At 58.1% G+C, this 16,511-nt stretch overlaps 3 non-coding genes across 3 annotated transcripts; all 3 read left to right on the top strand.

Annotated features, from left to right (window-relative positions):
* The first annotated feature begins 4,571 nt into the window (after positions 1-4,571).
* LOC133106479 (U2 spliceosomal RNA) lies at positions 4,572-4,755 on the top strand. The gene has a single exon (XR_009704511.1). It is a non-coding gene; the product is annotated as a U2 spliceosomal RNA (small nuclear RNA).
* A 356-nt stretch (positions 4,756-5,111) lies between these two features.
* Positions 5,112-5,228, top strand: LOC133105898 (U5 spliceosomal RNA). The gene has a single exon (XR_009704084.1). It is a non-coding gene; the product is annotated as a U5 spliceosomal RNA (small nuclear RNA).
* Positions 5,229-6,036: 808 nt separating this feature from the next.
* On the top strand, positions 6,037-6,236 carry LOC133106526 (U2 spliceosomal RNA). Its single transcript, XR_009704538.1, has one exon. It is a non-coding gene; the product is annotated as a U2 spliceosomal RNA (small nuclear RNA).
* Positions 6,237-16,511: the final 10,275 nt, after the last annotated feature.

The raw sequence follows: 16,511 nt of genomic DNA, 5'->3' as shown, positions 1-16,511 counted from the left end.
GGTCCGGCTCTGGGGTCCGGTCCGGCTTCGGATTCCGGTTCGGGTTCCGGTCCGGCTCCGGATTCCGGTTCGGGTTCCGGTCCGGCTCCGGGTTCTGGTCCGGTTCCGGGTTCCGGTCTGGGTCCGGATTCCGGTCCGGTCCGGGCCTACTCACCGGGGCAGATCTTCGGGCCTTCCTCGCGTCCTGGCCTGGGTTTGGGGCTTGGGGCAGTGGTGATGAAGGCGAGGGTCTGGGCGGAGGAGTCCGGAGTCCCAAGAGAGGGTTCGCCGGAGCTATTTTCCCCTTTGTCGGTGCCTCCTGTGGAGGAGGTTTTGTCCCCGGAGGCGGAGGGAGCGGCTATGTGCACCACTGCGGACCTGCAGACCCCGTTGGCGTGGGGGGACAGCCCTCCTCCAGAGGGAGAGGTGCCGGAGTGGGCGCAGGTGGCAGCACGGAAGCGGGTTCGCTCGGGGGACACGAACGGGAGAGAAGCAAAGGCAGGACCGGGCATCCCTCTGCAGAACAGGTTCCTGGCCCTTTCAGACTCGGCGGAGGGGGAGGCCCAGGAGGTGGACATTGAGGTGGACCTGGAGGAGGCATCCGGAGCCTCTGCGGCCTCAGCGGGACCGGCAGTCAGCCCGGCTTCCCAGTTTGCAGGCTGGGATGTGGCGGGGATCACAGGGGTGATGGGGATGGAGAAAGGACTCGAGGGAGGGGGGGACTCCTCTGAGAAGGAAGGGGATTGAAGGTCAGTAAAAAAATTTTTGTTTAAAAAATGGTGGTAAATGTAATCACTTTGAATGTGCGGGGTTTGAGAAACTCGGGGAAGAGGCAGGCACTTTTTGCCTCTTTAGCGGCGACAAGAGGGAAGGTTTTTTTGTTACAGGAGGTGCACCTTCGGGACATGGGGGATGTACTGGGTTTCTCAGAGGAGTGGACGTGGGGCCCATCGGCGTGGTCGGTGGGCAGCGTTCATGCCGATGGGCTGGGGATTTTGGTGAAGGGCGCTGATATGGAAATCCAGGAGTCTGTGGACATTGTGGCGGGGCGGGCGATGTACGCAGACGTTAATCAGGGTCCTTTTAAAATAAGAATTTTTAATGTGTACGGGCCAACTCGGAGTGGGCGGAGGCTGGAGGTTTTTAGGGAGCTGGTGCCCAGTCTGTCCACCTCCAGGCGGATAATCCTGGGGGGGGACTTTAATGTGTCGCTGGATGGGGGTGGGGCTAGCGCTGCTGGGGGGGGGGATTATTCGGCAAGAGCGCTGGCGGAGTTGGTCAGGGATTACGGCCTGGTCGACTCCTTCCGGGCGGCACATCCGGCGGCTCCAGGCTTTACCTGGCGGAATTCCAGGGGAGCTGCGAGCCGCCTGGACTACATTTTTGTGCCGAAGGAGTGGGTGGGGGTGACCGCCACGCTGCAGCCTTCATGGGCATCTGACCATGACATGCTGCAGGTGGCGGTCCCCATTCCCAACACGCAATGGGGGCCAGGCTACTGGAAATTGAATACCTCCCTAATGAAATCCAGGGCGTTCCAGGAGGCCTTTCGAGGCTTTTATAAGGCCGTGAGGGCACTGCGGGGGTTCTACTCCACAGTGGTAGACTGGTGGGAGGCGGCAAAAGTGCGTTTCGGCCTTTTTTGCCAAAGGTACAGCATGGCGCAGCGGCGGAGGGAGCGGACGGAGGTGAAGAAGTGGCTGGACGCCTTGGCGTATATGCACACCCAGCTCAACAGGGGGAGGGCAGTGAGGTGGGAGGCCTATGAGGGGGCGAAGGAGAGGGTGAGAAGCCTCCTGGAGGGGAGGGCTAAGGCCTTGGCCTTCCAGGGCCGGCTGAGGGAGATGGAGGAGGGGGAGAAGCCCACTGCTTTTTTTTTTCAGGCTGCTGAGGCTCGGAGGAAGGCCGCCGTGATCTCTGGGTTGAAAGGGGAAGCGGGGCTGGAAACGGGGGTCCCGGAGATGCTGGGGATCGCGGAGGGCTTCTTCCGAGACCTTTTCAGCAGGAGAGAGTGCGACCCGGAGGAGCAGGAGGCACTGCTGGGGTGTGTGGTGCCCCGGTTGGGGCGGGAGGAAGGGCAGGCACTGGAGGCGGAGCTCAGTCTGGAGGAGCTGACAGGGGCGCTCCGCTCCATGAGGGAAGGGAGGGCCCCGGGGCATGACGGACTCCCGTGGGACTTCTACAGGGAGTTTTGGGACATCATTGGTCCGGATCTCATGGAGGTCTTTCAGGCGCTTCTGGAGGGGGGAGCGCTGTCGGCCTCCATGAGAAAGGGAGTGGTGACGCTGCTCCACAAGGGAGGGGACAGGGCTGACCTTAAGAACTGGCGTCCAATCACCCTGCTGACGGCGGACTATAAGCTGCTGGCCAAAGCAGCTGCGGTCCCCCTGAAGCAGGTGATGGACGTCCTGGTCAGCCCTGACCAAACTTGTGGGGTACCTGGGCGGTCCTGCAGCTGGAACCTGGTTCTGCTGCGGGACACAATTGACTGGGTGCGCGATCGGGGCCTTCCTCTGGCGGTGGTCAGCATCGACCAGGAGAAGGCCTTCGATCGGGTGCAGCACGCCTTCCTGTTCCGGGTCCTGCAGCGGATGGGTTTGGGCCCTCGGTTTCTGTCTTGGCTGCGTATGCTGTACAGGGGAGTGTACAGCTGCGTAAGAGTGAATGGGTTTCTGAGCGGGGCTGTGGAGCAAGCAGGGGGGGTGCGGCAGGGGTGCCCAATCTCCCCTCTGCTCTACGTCCTGTTCATGGAGCCCTTTGCGGAGCTGGTGCGCCGGGACCCAGGGGTGGACGGGGTGAGGATCCCAGGGGCTGCAGGGGCCGAGTTGAAAATCCAGCAGTACGCGGACGACACGACAATTTTTGTGTCGTCGACTCGGTCCCTGGCAAGGGTGAGAGTCCTGGTGGACAGGTTTGCAGCTGGGACGGGCTCCAGGGTGAACCTGTCCAAGTCCTCAGTCCTGCTGTGTGGCCGGTGGAGAGAGGAGGTGAGGGACTACGGTGGCTGGGAGCGGTGCCAGGGGGGACTGAAGGTGTTGGGGGTGCGCTTCTTTCCCCAGGGCAGTGGTGAGCGGAACTGGGAAGAACGTATGGCGCTGGTGAGATCACGGCTGGGGGTGTGGGCACGCAGGCGGCTGTCACTGACTGGGAGGGTGGTAGTGGTGAGGGCTGTCCTGCTCCCACTACTCTTACACTTGGCCTACGTCTTCCCAGTTCCTGCAACGATCAAGGTGGCCCTGACCAGGGCCATGTTCAAGTTTCTGTGGGGAGGGAGGTACGAATATGTGCGTCGCGACCTCATGTACATGCCGGTGGACAAGGGGGGTCGCGGCGTGCCGAGAATCCCCCTGAAACTTGACGCGATTTTTACATCTTTCGCGTGTAGGATGGTCCTGGGAAGGGTCCCCCACAAGTGCTACCACTTCGCCCGTCTCCACCTGGCGACCGCACTGAGGCACTGGGTGCCGCTGACCCACGTGGCTCCACGGGCAGAACAGCAGTCCCCGGCCTATCAGGCAGTGCTGCGCTTCCTTGGGCAGTGCCCGGCTCCAGTGGAGAGGGAGAGCCTTCTCCAGCACAGGCTGCTGTACAACAGCATTGCGGGCAGGCAGGTGGCAGGTCCTGAAGGGGTGCCGCTGAACCTCGAGTGGGGCAAGGTGAGCGGGGGGAGGGCACCAGGGGTGGTGCGGGACCTCCACTGGCTGTGCGCGATGGGCAGGCTGTCGGTGCGGGAGGTGCTGCATCGCCATGGGTGCAGTGCCAGTCCACTCTGTCCAAGGGGCTGTGGGCTGGTGGAGTCGGTGGCGCACGCCCTATGGGAGTGCCAGTTTGCAAGGGTGTACTGGGGGTTGGTGCAGGGCCTCCTCAGTGGGGTAGGGCCTGCCTTCACCCTGAGCAGGGAGAGAGTCCTGTACAGGCGGGGGCTGGCGGCAGTGGGAGCCGTGGCTGAGGGTGTAGTGTGGGAGGTGGTAGGGTATGGCAAGTGGGTGCTGTGGGAGGACAGGATGGCAGCAGTGGGGATGAGGCTGAGGGTCCTGACTCCCAGCCAGCTCTTCCATAGGTTCTCTGGGAGGGTAGCGGAGAGAATAAGGGGGGATGGGGTGGTGCACGGGTGGGAATGGGTGCGGAAGTACTGGGGAGGCCTGGAAAGGCTCTTCCTCTGGGAGGGGGGTCCTGGGAATATGTAAGCATGTAAATAGAATGTATGTGATTGGGGTGGTTGGGTTCGGGGTTTGTGGGGTGGGGTGGGGTGGGGTGGGGTGGGGTGGGGAGGGGGGAGGGTGGAGGGTGGAGGGTGGGGTTCTTCTTGTTGTTTTTGTATTTGTATTGTTTTTGTTGTTGGAGTTGTTTGTTTGGGGTTTTGTAATTAGGGTAAGTGGGGGGTGGGAGGGGGTGGGGTGGGGGGTTGTATGGTTGTTTCGGTTCTGTTTTTGTTTGGTTTGAAATGTGTTGATACAGTGGGAATGTGTTGGGACTTTGGGACTTCAGGGGAGGGTGGGGTTTTGAGTTTACAGTTGTTAAGAGGATGTGGTTTGGAATTTGTTTGTTTATTGTTTGTATGAAAATGTAATGAGGTTGGTGTGGACCAATAAATTAATTTAAATACAAAAAAAAAAAAAAAAATCTGTTCTTATCAGTTTAATATCTGATACGTCCCCTATCAGGGGACTACATATTAAACGGATTTTTGGCACAGGGAGTCGGAGAAGGAGCTTGCTCCGTCCGCTTCAAGCATCGACCCGTTATTGCAGTGCGTTCGGGAACGGTGCGCCTCTCCAAGTTTTGTGCAAAAAAAGGTTGTGTTTTGTTGTCCTTTACTAGGTGGGTGGGTTGCCCTGTTCTTCCCCCTTTTTGTTTGTTTGTTTGTTTGTTTGTTTATTTTGTATGTATGTAAATTGTGTTGTAAATAGGGTGAATATGTGCCCTTGTTGTAAGTGTGCTTGCCTCTGTTTAGCAAAATGATGTAGTTTTCTGTGCGGGACGTAACTGTTTGTTGTCATTGCGCTGTCTCGCTTTTCCCACCTTCCCTCTCGGATTGTCTGTCCGGCCGGCTGGCGGCAGTGGCAACCCCGGGTCAGTGGGAGTGGCTGGGAAGGGGGCCGGAGGCGCCTGGTGCGCTGAAAGGTCACATTTCGCTCGGGTTTCTCTTCAGCACGCACAAATCTTTCGCCTTTTACTAAAGATTTCCGTGGAGAGGAACGCACCTGAGTTTGTGCTATTTTTGGATGCTCCGTCCACAGGGCGGGGCAACTTCGAACGGTTTAAGGACAGACGGCAATGTGCGACAGGTATGCGGGTTGCTTGCGAGTCGCCGACTTGCTCGTTTCTGGCTTATCGCCTGCTTGCCGCGTGCGATCGATGCCCCGCTCGCTAAATAGCTTTGGTCGCTGCCTAGAGAGCAGCTATTCGGTAAGTAACTCGGTAGTAAGTACGTAACAGCGTACTCGGTATGTGTCGAGTGTTTTTGGCGGCTGTGCCTGCCAGTGGAGGACAGTGGATCTTGGTGGGAGGAGCCAGCTGAGTCCGGTCGTTACGGTAGCTCGCCGACCGGCCAGTCAGTGCGTGCGCAGGGTTCTTGGGAAGGCGGGGAGGGGGGCCGGCCCCTGGGCCAGGTGGCGTCTGCCCCGAGCGCGGTCCGGGGCCACCGGGAGGGCGCCGTCGGCAGGGGCCAGTGTGCGGTTATCGCTTCTCGGCCTTTTGGCTAAGATCAAGGGTAAGATCCATGATGGTTCATGGATCCCCTAGGGTCTCTGCCGGAGGTCTGGAGCGTATTCCACCTGCTCTCAAGCCAGGCTTCGGCCTGGTGGTGAGGAGCGATCGGGGGTTTTTTAGGTTCCCCCTGATAGACTAGTACCCTTCGGGGTTAGAAATGTACCCTTCGGGGGCTTGAATTGTACCCTTCGGGGTTATCTGATTGGATTTATTGCTACTGGAAATTGGATTTGGACATGGATTGACTTGGATTTTGATTCGGACAACGGCGTTGTTGTACATATGTGAATAGGATTAGTTAGAGTAGATTTAATAATAAAAAGGTAAAACTCTTAGCCAACGCTAATGCCTTGACTTTGAGCTTCACCACAAAAAAAAAAAAAAAAAAAAAATCTGTTCTTATCAGTTTAATATCTGATACGTCCCCTATCAGGGGACTACATATTAAACGGATTTTTGGCACAGGGAGTCGGAGAAGGAGCTTGCTCCGTCCGCTTCAAGCATCGACCCGTTATTGCAGTGCGTTCGGGAACGGTGCGCCTCTCCAAGTTTTGTGCAAAAAAAGGTTGTGTTTTGTTGTCCTTTACTAGGTGGGTGGGTTGCCCTGTTCTTCCCCCTTTTTGTTTGTTTGTTTGTTTGTTTGTTTATTTTGTATGTATGTAAATTGTGTTGTAAATAGGGTGAATATGTGCCCTTGTTGTAAGTGTGCTTGCCTCTGTTTAGCAAAATGATGTAGTTTTCTGTGCGGGACGTAACTGTTTGTTGTCATTGCGCTGTCTCGCTTTTCCCACCTTCCCTCTCGGATTGTCTGTCCGGCCGGCTGGCGGCAGTGGCAACCCCGGGTCAGTGGGAGTGGCTGGGAAGGGGGCCGGAGGCGCCTGGTGCGCTGAAAGGTCACATTTCGCTCGGGTTTCTCTTCAGCACGAATTAACCTGTTGCCTACCACTGGCTTGCTAGTGGTAGACAAGGGGTTTTCGGCTGTTCTCGAGAGGCTTCTCAGAGCTTGTGTCCCTTCTTTCTCTCCTTTTTCCTCCCTTTCTTGGCTCCTTCGCCCCCCTCTTTTTTCCACCTGGTTTTTCCTCCTAACCTGACGGGCTGCGAGTTCCGTTCCCAGTACGTGGCTTGACCGCGGCTGGTGCGGGCTCGCAGTTCACGGACCACCCCCGGAACAGCTGTACCTGGAGCGAGGAGAGAGTACCAGTGGCTTGACCGCGGCCCTCTCTGACCTCCAGGTACCCCAGGGCCTGTTGGGAGGAACCAACCAGGTGGCTGGAGAGAAGGAGCGAGGGAGCTGATCCAGGAACTGCGGAGGGAGCTGCCATTGCCAGAGCCTGCCACCAGAGGGAGCCGGACCCGGAGGAGCCTCGAGGATCCAGAGAGCCAGCCAGGAAGCCCGGGACTCCACCATCCTCTCCTGGACTGAGGCGGCGACGAGGATCCTCGAGAGCCAGCCAGCGGAGGCAGAGACTCGCCTGGAGGCCACCCTGCCAGAAGACTCCCGCCATCCGGAGGACGAGCTCCACTGCTGCAGAACGCTTTTCTGCCGGAAGCCAGAGGCGAGTACAAGAGCTGCCCGGAGAGAACGCCCGGAAGGGCTGCTCTCCGGGCCTGTACCAGCCTTGCTGGGCCTTCGCCGGTTGCTCTCTCTGCCTCTGGTTTTTCAGGCCCTGCAGCAGATCCAGCGGAACCCCTCCGGAGGACGAGGCGTGTGGAGCAGGCAGAAAGGGGGATCCGTGGACCTCCCCCCAGAAGACGGCGGCGCCCTTTGGATCCGGACCTGTTTTGCTGCGTACCGGACCAACGCTTGGCGCCCCCCCACCGGAAGGGAGGTTCACTAGCGGCAGGGGAGCTGAACCATCGGCCCCCCTTGCATGTTCGGTCCCCCTGGGACAGGCCATCAACCTCAGGCGTTTCTTGTTTCTCTGCCCACAGCTGGACTCCGGCCCCCAGCAGGAATGGCGACGGCGGCTCAGCCAGGTGTGCGGCGCCACAATGCCGTCCGGCTAACCCTCCTGAACAGCGGAGAGGGGGGCAGCAGCGACAGGGTAGGCCCCCTGGTGGAGCACGGGGCGAATGGCGCAGCTGTGGAGGGCGCCACCGAGCCAGCGTCCACTAGGGGGGGAACCAATGCTGCTGCCCCAACAGCCAACAGCCAGAGGAGAGTGACAGGTATGACCCGCCTGGAGTTTAGCCGGGCAGTGCTTCAGCGAGCCATGGGCTTCGTGCCAGGCGACCTGAACTGCCTGGTGAAGGTTCCAGGTAACGCTGACATTTTTGAAATTAGCTTTAAAAACGCTAATGTCCTGGAGAGGTTCTGGAACCTCTATAGAGAGGGGAAGGACAGGTCTCCCCTTACCAACTTTCAAGTTGAGCCCCTGTCCGACACGGAAAGCAAAGTGGTCACTGTGCAGTTTTTTAATGAAACTGTACAGGACCACGATGTGAGTACGTGGTTGGGCAGGTATGGCCAAGTTAAATCTGAAGCCAGGAGGGTCCTGGATGAGGATGGAGTCTGGACCGGGGCCAGGAAATGGCTGGTCCAGCTCAAGCCTGACCCCTCTGCAGTGGGGGGGGTATGTCACATCCCCAGCACCATCACGCTGGGGAGACACCGGGGCGTGGTGTTTTATTACGGCATGCCCAAGCTGTGCAGGAACTGTGGCGAGTTAGGTCACTTGGCCGCAGCCTGCACAGTGGTCAAGTGCAAGTCGTGTGGCGGCGAGCACGAGACCAGGGCGTGCCGTGATCCGAGGCCCTGTAATCTTTGCGGGGTGAGGGGGCATCTATTCCGGGATTGCCCCCTCTCGTACGCGAACAGGGCCCGGAGCACCGCGCCCCCACCACCGTCAATGACTGCCCCCCCTCCCCTACCCCACCCTACCCCCACACCACGCATTAGAGCACCCACTCCCCCCTTGCCCCAGCCTGACAGCTTAACCCCCACAACACAAACACTGCTAACCCTTCCCTGCAGCACAACACCGGCAACCCCCACCTCAACAGCATCCCCTGTTACCCAACCCTCTGTCATCACAGTAAAAGAGGAGCCTGACTCTGACACCCCCATTGTGGTGGAGGGGTCAGACTCCTCATCTGCAGAATCAGACTCAAATTCCATTACCCCGTGGCAAAAACCTAAACGGAAAGGGAAAAGAATTCGATCACCCACAACAGCCAAACCGCAAAATACACCCAGCCAGCCTCCAAACCCAGCAATAACACGCCAACCGATCAACGCCAAAAGACAAACAGTACAATCTAATAAAAAACCGGTACACAGTCCCAAATCTCTCGCCAGGCCTAATACCCTTCCCAAACCTCCCACCCATCCACCAAAATCAGTACATCACAAGGAAAACCTACAAAACATCGGCACACTTCACCCCCACTCCATCAGGGACCAGCCAGCCCCCGGTCCGGACTCTCAAAGGGAGGCGACAACATCCCCCTCCTCCCAGGCCCTCCTAGGCCCGGGGGGGAGGCCTGGGGCAAAAACAACCACCCCCACCTCTCCAGGACGGAACCTCCCAGGCAGTCAGGAGGGGAGACCCATGGGAGAACATGGTCAGGGGGTGAGTAGGCGCCACAATAACCCGGATACAATTTTCAACACAATAAATCAAATTTGTCAGAATATGGCTAACAGCCATACTGGATCACCAGACACCCAAAAACAATAAAATATCATGGCATACAACTTTACACTTACCACACTTAACACCCGAAGTATCAGACACCCCGACAAACGCACCACCGTTTTCTCCATTCTATCACAGATCCCCTCAGACGTCGTCCTACTCCAGGAATGTGGCATTCCGTTTCGGGAGTGGGATGGCGTTCTGGGGGAAGAATGGAGAATGGGAGACTCTCTCTGGTCTGGCTCAAACATCGCCAGAGCTGATGGGGTCGGCACGTTGATGAAAAATCCCTATGCTAAAATAACAGCACACAGCATTGTGGAGAGTGGGCGAATCCTCGTCACCGATCTCGAGGTCGGGGGTTCCCCACTCAGGGTCATCAACGTGTACGGTCCCACCAGCGTGGCCGAGAGAGTCTCCCTATTCACTAAACTACCACCACTGTTACACTGCACGATGCCCGTCGTCGTAGGGGGAGATTTCAACTGTGTTTTAAGAGATGAGGACCGCAGCAAACCAAGGCCGGATCGCTCCGGCACCCTGCTGCGGTCCCTCATCGAGGATTTCTCCCTCTGCGACGCCGGGGGCGCCTCTCCTCCCCAACACACTTTTGTGAACTCCTCTGGCTCCTCCTCATCCAGAATTGACATGTTTCTGCTCTCCCCAGGCCTGAGGGTGCACAGCTATTCCACCAAGGCGGTGCACTTCTCGGACCACCACATGGTAACCGTGTCCCTGGTCTGGGAGAAACCTATAACCGTGGGTAAGGGGCTCTGGCGGATGAATATCAGCCATCTCCAAGACCCCCAGGTGCGTCTCTCCTTCTCGAGAAGATACCTGGAGTGGGTGAGTCTGAAACATCTCTTTGACTCCCCGGTGGAGTGGTGGGAGATGGTGAAGGAGCGAGTGCGGGGCTACTTCCGGGCAGTCGGACGGAGGAAGGCGAAGGAAGGGAGGGCAGTTTTTGAACGCCACAATGCTGCCCTCCAAAGACTAAGCCTCCTCCAGTCCCGAGGCCTGGATGTCAGCAGCGAAATTGCACAAGCTCGGCAGAGCCTCACCACCCTCTACCGGGAAGAGCGGAAGAAACAGACCTTCCGCTCCAAACTCCAGGGCCTCCAGGAGGATGAGAAGTGCACGCGGTTCTTCTTCCGCAGGGCACGAACCAAGACGAATAACATCTTGTCTCTCTATAACAGCAGAGGTGTGGTGGTGTCTGAAGAGGCGGAGGCCCGGGAGGTGGCCAGGGAGTTCTACGAGGGCCTTTACAGCGAGAGGCCCTCAGACGGGGCTCTCATGGACACCTTCCTGGGCTGCCTGGACAGACGCCTGGGAGATGAGCAGATGGAGGCGGAGTTGAGCACTGAGGAGCTCACCAGGGCCGTGCACTCCCTGAATACACACAAAGCTCCGGGCCCTGACGGAATCCCAGCTGAGTTTTACCAGGCTCACTGGGATCTCCTGAAGGGGGACGTGGCGGAAGTGTTCAGGGCTGCGTACAGGGAGGGGCGGTTAGGCGCCTCACTGAGACAGAGCTCAGTAGCTCTTGTCCCAAAGAAGGGGGACCTGAAGGACCTCCGCAACTGGCGGCCGATCAACCTCCTCTCAGTCGATTATAAGATCATGGCGAAGGCGCTGATGGGGAGGTTCCAAGGCCTGATAACATCGGTGATCGGACCGGACCAGACCTGCAGCGTGCAGGGGAGGTCCATAAATGACAACCTGCTCCTCGCGAGGGATCTAATCATCCACTCCGGGGAGCGGAGGTCCCCCTTGTGCCTTCTCAGTCTCGATCAAGAGAAGGCATTTGACCGGGTGAGTCACGTGTGCTTGGAGAGAGTGCTGGAGAAAATGAACATTCCTGGCCCCCTCCTGCGCTGGACAAAGATCTGTCTGACAGACATAACGGGCAGAGTGGTTGTCAATCGACAGCCCTCTGCCCCGTTCGATGTCAGGTCTGGCGTCAGGCAGGGGTGCCCTCTAGCATCTCTCCTGTACGTCATCTACCTGGAACCGTTCCTCCAGGCCATTAGGGCCAATCCAGGGGTGGTGGGCTATCCACTCCCTGGAGCGGGGGGGGAACGGCTAAAGGTGATGGCGTACATGGACGACATTGCCATCGTCGCCACAGACAGTCGTTCTATCGCTTGTGCCACCAAGGTGTTGGACGACTTCTGTGTGGCCACTGGCGCCCTGGTCAACAGGGACAAGAGTGAACTGTTTCTGTCTCCACATTGGAGTGAGGAGCTGACCGTTTCCTTCCCTGTGCGTAGGAATACCATCAAGCTCCTGGGGGTGACCTTCCAGGCTGACGGAGGAGGGAGAACCAGCTGGGAGGAAGCCCTCCGCCACGTCCAAAATAAAATCAGGAGCTGGAGTGCACGGCCCTTGACCATGGCGGGTAAGATCCTCGTCCTGAAGGCAATTGTCCTACCCATTCTGCTCTATGTGGGGAGGGTGTTTCCCCCAGACAAAGCCACCGGGAAGCTAATTACCCGGATGGCTTTCCGCTTTGTCTGGGGGAGCACCATGGAAAAACTTAAACGCGTCACCCTCCTCAAAGAGGAGCGGAATGGGGGGCGGGGGGTCCCAGACATTGTGAACATCATCATGGTGCAGGGTCTGGCCACCCTTGTCCAGAATGCAGGGAAGGTGGGTAAGGCCTCTGGTACCTTTGCCAGGTACTATGCCACCCCCTTCCTCAGAGCAATGGGCTTGGGCGTGCTGGACCTCACCATACCCTATAGCTGGGACCCCCCCTATGTCTATCGAGCCCTGAAGGACTTTGCCTACAGGACGGGTCTGCCCAGGGCTGGCCTAACCTCGTGGAGCTATAAAATGATTATGGCTCATTTAAGATCTGGAGAAATTGTAACGCTCCCGAGGGGGGGGCCAGACCTGGACCCGCAAGTCATCTGGGCAAATGTAACACACAAATGTCTTACAAACAAACAAAAAGACATTGCCTGGATGACAGCCCATAGGTGTCTCCCCACACGAACGTTTATGTACCGCCGGCACTTAGCCCTCACCGAGCGCTGCCCCCACGGATGCACTGACTCAGAACACATCCACCACCTGTTCTGGGAGTGCTCCGTGGCCAGGCGGGTCTGGGGCCTTGTTTGTTCCTCTGTCTCCCTAAGCAGGTTCCTGCCAAGATCCTCCCTGATGGCTGAGGGCGTCCTCTACGGTCCGCCGGGGGGATGCAAGTCCACCGTGCTCCAGCGTCAGTGGAGGATCATCAACACCGTGAAGCAGGTCCTGTGGGAGACGAGGAACATCAAGGTCTACCAGAAAACAGCTGTAGACCTGGTCACTCTCCGGAGGAGGATTCAAAACCTCCTCCAGGACGGCATTCTGGTGGACATGCACACGAACAAGAACCTGGCGAGAGAGAAGTGGGGGGTGGACCACTGGAAAGAATTCATCATCTAGTCCACCCCCCCCTCCAAGGGACACAGAAGCCTCTCGGGACAGCAAACCTGAGCGAAATGGACTTTCTTTTTTCCTCATTGCTTTGTCTTTTAACTCACTTTTTGTCTTCTTTGAATTATATAGTGATTTTTTGGATATTCTGTGTTTTTGTGAACATTTTTTGAATCACTTTTTTGAAAATGTGTTATTCATTTATTCTGATGTCTCTGTTCCTTATGGTTTAAGTGTGTGTTAAAAAAAAAAAAATTTTTGTTTGTGTTATTGAGTGTATTTTAAAAAAGGAAAAAGTTAAAATTGTTAAGAAATTTAAAAACCAATAAAACAATCTTTTACTAAAGATTTCCGTGGAGAGGAACGCACCTGAGTTTGTGCTATTTTTGGATGCTCCGTCCACAGGGCGGGGCAACTTCGAACGGTTTAAGGACAGACGGCAATGTGCGACAGGTATGCGGGTTGCTTGCGAGTCGCCGACTTGCTCGTTTCTGGCTTATCGCCTGCTTGCCGCGTGCGATCGATGCCCCGCTCGCTAAATAGCTTTGGTCGCTGCCTAGAGAGCAGCTATTCGGTAAGTAACTCGGTAGTAAGTACGTAACAGCGTACTCGGTATGTGTCGAGTGTTTTTGGCGGCTGTGCCTGCCAGTGGAGGACAGTGGATCTTGGTGGGAGGAGCCAGCTGAGTCCGGTCGTTACGGTAGCTCGCCGACCGGCCAGTCAGTGCGTGCGCAGGGTTCTTGGGAAGGCGGGGAGGGGGGCCGGCCCCTGGGCCAGGTGGCGTCTGCCCCGAGCGCGGTCCGGGGCCACCGGGAGGGCGCCGTCGGCAGGGGCCAGTGTGCGGTTATCGCTTCTCGGCCTTTTGGCAAAGATAAAGACGGGAAGAGGATGGGAACGCCGGAAGGTGACGTGCCGACCCACAGGGTGCGGCTGAGGAACACGGTTCGGGTGGAGATGGAGGACGGAGAGAGGAGGAAAGGTTTCACTTTGGATTTTTTTGTGAAGAACATCTTGAAGGAGTTACTAAGGGTTGACAGCGAGACAGTTTTTTGCCTCCAGGATTTTTCCCCACGAGGGTTTTTTGATTTAACGTTTGTGTCAGAAGCCGCCTGCTACAACCTGCACCAGAAATTTGTGGAACACAAAGAGGACCCGGCACTGCAAGGGATTACCGTCCATTTGCTATACAACAAGGCCCTGCGACCCCTGATGATCCACCTCTACAACCCCTTTGTTCGGGAGGAGGACATCCTGGCCTTCCTGCTCAGGTACTGTTCAGATGTGAGGGAGGGGGTGAAATTGAAAGACAGATTTGGTTTTTGGAACGGGAAAAGACGTTTTAATGTCCGTTTCAAGCAGGATCCTTCAGGGGTGGGGGGGGTAGCACATCCTCCTGGGGCCTTCTCCATAGGCCCGGACAGGGGCTACCTGGTATACCCAGGGCAACCTTTGTACTGTCGTAGGTGTGGATTGTATGGGCATGTTAAGGCGGTGTGCTCCACTGACCGATGTAGGCATTGTGCATCGGCGGAGCATGCTACAAGAGACTGTGTGGCCCCGAAAATGTGCAGTCTTTGCGGGAGTGTGGAGCACCTTTTCCGGGCCTGCCCAGAAAGGGTGAGGTCGTTTGCGGCCCTGGTGCAGGGTGAGTTTGGGGCCTACTCTGGGCCTCCTGGAGGTCAAGCACGGCCTAGCACCAGGAAGGCCGGGCGAGAAGCAGGGGAGTCGGCTACGGAGGGAGGGCAGGCTTCGGAGCACGGGGCTGGGCCTTCCAGCACTACTAGCCCAGGCTCTGCGGCGGCCTTGGCCACTAGGCCGGATCAGGAAGGGGTGGGGCCTGGTGGGCTGGCTCCGGTTCCGGAACCATCCCTGCATCCTGGGCACAGGAGCGAGACCTCAGCTTTGGAGGAGCCACGGAGGGGCGCGGAGGGGAGTACAGAGCAAGAGGCAAGGGGGTCCAGTGAGACCATGGAGGCTTGGTCTGGGTCGGGTCCGGCTTCCGGTCGGGCTCCGGTTTCCGGTCCGGGTCTGGCTTTGGGTTCCGGTCCGGCTCCGGATTCCGTGCGGGCTCCGGGTTCCGGCCCGGGTCCGGCTCTGGGGTCCGGTCCGGCTCCGGATTCCGGTTCGGGTTCCGGTCCGGCTCCGGATTCCGGTTCGGGTTCCGGTCCGGCTCCGGGTTCTGGTCCGGTTCCGGGTTCCGGTCTGGGTCCGGATTCCGGTCCGGTCCGGGCCTACTCACCGGGGCAGATCTTCGGGCCTTCCTCGCGTCCTGGCCTGGGTTTGGGGCTTGGGGCAGTGGTGATGAAGGCGAGGGTCTGGGCGGAGGAGTCCGGAGTCCCAAGAGAGGGTTCGCCGGAGCTATTTTCCCCTTTGTCGGTGCCTCCTGTGGAGGAGGTTTTGTCCCCGGAGGCGGAGGGAGCGGCTATGTGCACCACTGCGGACCTGCAGACCCCGTTGGCGTGGGGGGACAGCCCTCCTCCAGAGGGAGAGGTGCCGGAGTGGGCGCAGGTGGCAGCACGGAAGCGGGTTCGCTCGGGGGACACGAACGGGAGAGAAGCAAAGGCAGGACCGGGCATCCCTCTGCAGAACAGGTTCCTGGCCCTTTCAGACTCGGCGGAGGGGGAGGCCCAGGAGGTGGACATTGAGGTGGACCTGGAGGAGGCATCCGGAGCCTCTGCGGCCTCAGCGGGACCGGCAGTCAGCCCGGCTTCCCAGTTTGCAGGCTGGGATGTGGCGGGGATCACAGGGGTGATGGGGATGGAGAAAGGACTCGAGGGAGGGGGGGACTCCTCTGAGAAGGAAGGGGATTGAAGGTCAGTAAAAAATTTTTTTGTTTAAAAAATGGTGGTAAATGTAATCACTTTGAATGTGCGGGGTTTGAGAAACTCGGGGAAGAGGCAGGCACTTTTTGCCTCTTTAGCGGCGACAAGAGGGAAGGTTTTTTTGTTACAGGAGGTGCACCTTCGGGACATGGGGGATGTACTGGGTTTCTCAGAGGAGTGGACGTGGGGCCCATCGGCGTGGTCGGTGGGCAGCGTTCATGCCGATGGGCTGGGGATTTTGGTGAAGGGCGCTGATATGGAAATCCAGGAGTCTGTGGACATTGTGGCGGGGCGGGCGATGTACGCAGACGTTAATCAGGGTCCTTTTAAAATAAGAATTTTTAATGTGTACGGGCCAACTCGGAGTGGGCGGAGGCTGGAGGTTTTTAGGGAGCTGGTGCCCAGTCTGTCCACCTCCAGGCGGATAATCCTGGGGGGGGACTTTAATGTGTCGCTGGATGGGGGTGGGGCTAGCGCTGCTGGGGGGGGGGATTATTCGGCAAGAGCGCTGGCGGAGTTGGTCAGGGATTACGGCCTGGTCGACTCCTTCCGGGCGGCACATCCGGCGGCTCCAGGCTTTACCTGGCGGAATTCCAGGGGAGCTGCGAGCCGCCTGGACTACATTTTTGTGCCGAAGGAGTGGGTGGGGGTGACCGCCACGCTGCAGCCTTCATGGGCATCTGACCATGACATGCTGCAGGTGGCGGTCCCCATTCCCAACACGCAATGGGGGCCAGGCTACTGGAAATTGAATACCTCCCTAATGAAATCCAGGGCGTTCCAGGAGGCCTTTCGAGGCTTTTATAAGGCCGTGAGGGCACTGCGGGGGTTCTACTCCACAGTGGTAGACTGGTGGGAGGCGGCAAAAGTGCGTTTCGGCCTTTTTTGCCAAAGGTACAGCATGGCGCAGCGGCGGAGGGAGCGGACGGAGGTG

Source organism: Conger conger, chromosome 12, assembly GCF_963514075.1.
Source record: "Conger conger chromosome 12, fConCon1.1, whole genome shotgun sequence".
In the NCBI taxonomy this organism is placed as follows: Eukaryota; Metazoa; Chordata; class Actinopteri; order Anguilliformes; family Congridae; genus Conger; species Conger conger.
This window is presented reverse-complemented; position numbering and strand designations above follow the sequence as displayed.